Source organism: Bubalus kerabau, chromosome 10 (assembly GCF_029407905.1).
Source record: "Bubalus kerabau isolate K-KA32 ecotype Philippines breed swamp buffalo chromosome 10, PCC_UOA_SB_1v2, whole genome shotgun sequence".
Taxonomy (NCBI): Eukaryota; Metazoa; Chordata; class Mammalia; order Artiodactyla; family Bovidae; genus Bubalus; species Bubalus kerabau.
This window is the reverse complement of record NC_073633.1, coordinates 25393584-25397918: the sequence shown is the minus strand read 5'-3', so window position 1 is coordinate 25397918 and position 4335 is coordinate 25393584.

Sequence of the window (4335 nt, the reverse complement as noted above, 5' to 3'; positions counted from 1 at the left end):
ACCTACCAACCTGGGGAGTTCCTCTTTCTGTATCCTATCATTTTGCCTTTTCATACTGTTCATGGGGTTCTCAAGGCAAGAATACTGAAGTGGTTTGCCATTCCCTTCTCCAGTGGACCACATTCTGTCAGTCAGATCTCTCCACCATGACCCACCCACCTTGGGTTGCCCCACACAGCATGGCTTAGTTTCACTGAGTTAGACAAGGCTGTGGTCCGTGTGATTAGATTGACTAGTTTTCTGTGATTATGGTTTCAGTGTGTCTGCCCTCTGATGCCCTCTCACAACACCTACTGTCTTACTTGGGTTTCTCTTACCTTGGACGTGGGGTATCTCTTCACGGCTGCTCCAGCAAAGTGCAGCCGCTGCTCCTTACCTTGGACAAGGTCGCCCCTCTTGATCTTGAACGTGGAGTAGCTCCTCTCGGCCCTCCTGTGCCTGTGCAGCCACCGCTCCTTGCATGTGAGGTTGCTCCTCTTGGCCGCTGCTAAAATTGTAGATAGAAACATGACTATAAAGACATTTTTCCTTACTTTTCTTCAATTTTTTATAAAATAGTTGACTGTTTATAGCAAAAAAAAAAAAAAAAAAAAAACCTTACAATGTAACATGGGATTTATAATTTATGTACAAGTAAAATACACGATGACAATTACACGAAGGATGGGAGGATGAGTTAAATAAAATTATACAGTTGAAAGATTTCTATGTTACATATAAAGTGGTGTAATATTAAGTCAAGTTAGAGTATAATAAATTAGTGTAGATTATAACTGTGATAGCAACCACAAAAAGCATAATACAATTTATTTTGCTTGAAAGCTAATAGAAGAGGTAAAATTAAATAATTTTTAAAATGCTTAGCTAACCCAAAAGAAGGCAAGAACAGAGAGAACAAGGAAAAATCAAATAGTAAGATGATAGACTCCAAACCAGTCATTGCTATAATTACATTAAAGGTACAGTAATTAACCAGTCCATTTAAAAAACAGACATGTTCAGATGCATTAAAATAGCAAGACCCAATTATATGTTACTTGTGAAAGTGAAAGTCACTCAGTCGTGTCTGACTCCTTGCAACCCCATGGACTATACAGTCCATGAAATAATCCATGCCAGAATACTGGAGTGGGTACCCTTTTCCTTCTCCAGGGGATCTTCCCAACCCAGGGACCAAACCCAGGTCTCCTGCATTGCAGGCAGATTTTTTACCAACTGAACTAAGAGGGAAGCCCGTTTCTTATGAAAGACAAAAAAAAAAGAAAAGAAAGTGAAGTCGCTCAGTCGTGTCCAACTCTTTGTTATCCCATGGACTGTAGCCTACCAGGCTTCTCAGTCCATGGAATAGTCCATGCAAGAGTACTGGAGTGGGTTGCCATTTCCTTCTCCAGGGGAATCTTCCTGACCCAGGGATTGAACCCTGGTCTCCCTCATTGCAGGCAGACGCTTTACTGTCTGAGCCACCAGGGAAGCCCATTAATATCAAAGGGTACTTCAAAGTAAAGAGTACTTTAGGAGAGAAAAGAATCATTTCACAATGATAAAGGGATCCATTTATGCAGTAGATATAACAACTCTAAATTATATGAGCCTAAAAACAACTTTACAAAAAATGGAAATAAAAACCATAAAACTATTTAAATTAAAAACTAAAACGTAAGTAAATATTTATCAAATCATGGATGGTAAATCGTCTTAAAATTATGCAAAGACAGAATCTATAAAAGCGAGATTTGTATTCTTAAATACTTGAACTTTGGTATATTAAAAGGTAACTGGAGACATAAGAGGAAAAATTATAAATTAGAAAAATATATATATGAACAGCAAAAAAAATCTATGAGAAAAGTCTAGGGACATCCCAAAATTAAAGCGTTTGTCATTCTAGGAAGAACAGTTTCAAACTGAAGATTTGTACCTGACTCCATCCTAGGCAGACAATGCGATTAGAGGCATACCTCAGAGATAGTGTTCAGTTCCAGGCCACTGCAGTAAAGTGGGTATCACAAGCGTATACAAATTTTTTGGTTTTCCAGTGCATGTAAAATTACATTCACACTATACTATAGTCCATTATGTGTGCAATTCGTATGTGCATGCTAAGTCACTTCAGCCGTGTCTGACTCTTTACGACTCCATGGACTGTAGCCTACGAGCTACATGGACTGTAGATGCCAGTCCCCTGTAGCCTCCCCTGTCCATAGGATTCTCCAGGCAAGAGTACTGGAGTGGGTTACCATACTCTCCTCCAGGGGATCTTCCCAATCCAGAGATCAAACCCACTTCTCTTATGTCTCCTGCACTGGCAGGCGGGTTCTTTACCGCTAGTGCCACCTGGGAAGTCCATGTGTGCAATTGCATTATGTTAAAAAAACACACACAACAACAACTTACATACCTTAATTAAAAGTACTTTATTGCTAAAAAATTCTAACCATCATCTGAGCCTTCAGCAAGCTGTAATCAAAGATCACTGATCACAGATCCTATAACAAATATAATAACAATGAAAAAGTTTGAAATATTGTGAGAATTATCAAATTGCCACATGGACACAGAGTAAGCAAATATTGTACCAATAAACTTGTTTGTTGCAGGGTTGCCAGAAGACTTCAATTTGTTAAAAAAAAAACAAAAAACAAAAAACCACAGTATCTGTGAAGCACAATAAAACAAGGTGTGACCTAAATGTAAGGCCAGAAACTATAAAGCTCTTAGAAGAAAACCTAGGCAGAACACTCTTTGACATAAATCACAGCAAGATCCTCTATGATCCACCTTCTAGAGTAATGGAAATAAAAACAAAAACAAGTGGGACCTAATTAAACTTAAAAGCTTTTGCACAGCAAAGGGACTAACCCCAGGGACTATACAGTCCATGGAATTCTCCAGGCCAGAATACTGGAGTGGGTAACCATTCCCTTCTCCAGGGGATCTTCCCAACCCAGAGATTGAACTCAGGTCTCCTACACTGCAGGTGGATTCTTGACCAGCTGAGCCACCAGGGAAGCCCAAAAGAACTATAAGCAAGATGAAATGACAATCTTCAGAATGGGAGAAAATAATAGCAAATGAAACAACTGACAAAAGTATATCTCCAAAATATACTAGCAGCTTCTGCAGCTCAATACCAGAAAAACAACCCAATCAAAAAGTGGGCAGAAGACCTAAACAGACATTTCTTCAAAGAAGACATCAGTTTAATTAAATCACTCAGTCGTGTTTGACTCTTTGCGACCCCATGGACTGCATCATGCCAAGCTTCCCGGTCCATCACCAACTCCCGGAGCCTACTCAAACTCATGTCCATTGAGTCAGTGATGCCAACCAACCATCTCATCCTCTGTCATCCTCTTCTCCTCCCGCCTTCAATCTTTCCCAGCAACAGGGTCTTTTCCAATGAGTCAGTTCTTTACATCAGGTGGCCAAAGTATTGGAGTTTCAGCTTCAGCATCAGTCCTCCCAATGAATATTCAGGACTGATTGCTGATGGACTGGTTGGATCTCCTTGTAGTCCAAGAGACTCTCAAGAGTCTTGTCCAACCACAGTTCAAAAGCATCAATTCTTTGGAGCTCAGCTTTCTTTATAGTCCATCTCTCACATCCATACTTGACTACTGGAAAAACCATAGCTTTGACTAGATGGATCTTCGTTGGCAAAGTAATAACTCTGCTTTTTAATATGCTGTCTAGATTGGTCATAGCTTTTCTTACAAGGAGCAAGTGCCTTTTAATTTCATGGCTGCAGTCACCATCTGCAGTGATTTTTGGAGCCCCCCAAAATAAAGTCTGTCACTGGTTCCATTTCTTCCCCATCTATTTGCCATAAAGTAATGGGACTGGATGCCATGATCTTGGTTTTCTGAATGTTGAGCTTTAAAGTAAAGAAGACCTACAGAGGCTAATAAACACAGGAAAAGATATTCAACATCACTCATTATTAGAGAAATGCTAATCAAAACTGCAATGAGGTATCACCTCACACCAGTCAGAATGGACAGCATCAAAAAATCTACAAACAATAAATGTTGGAAATGGTGTGGAGAAAGGGAACTTTCTTGCGTTGTTGGTGGGAATGTAAATTGATGCAGTCACTATGGAGAACAGTATGGAGACTCCTTAAAAGACTAAGAATAAAACAATCATATGACCCAACAATCCCACTACTGGGCATATATCCTGAGAAAAGCAGAATTGAAAGAGACCCATGTACCCGATGTTCATTGCAGCACTATTTACAATAGCCAGGACATAGAAGCAACCTAGATGTCCATCGACAGATGAATGGATAAAGAAACTGTGGTCCATATACACAGTGGAATATTAGTCAGCCAT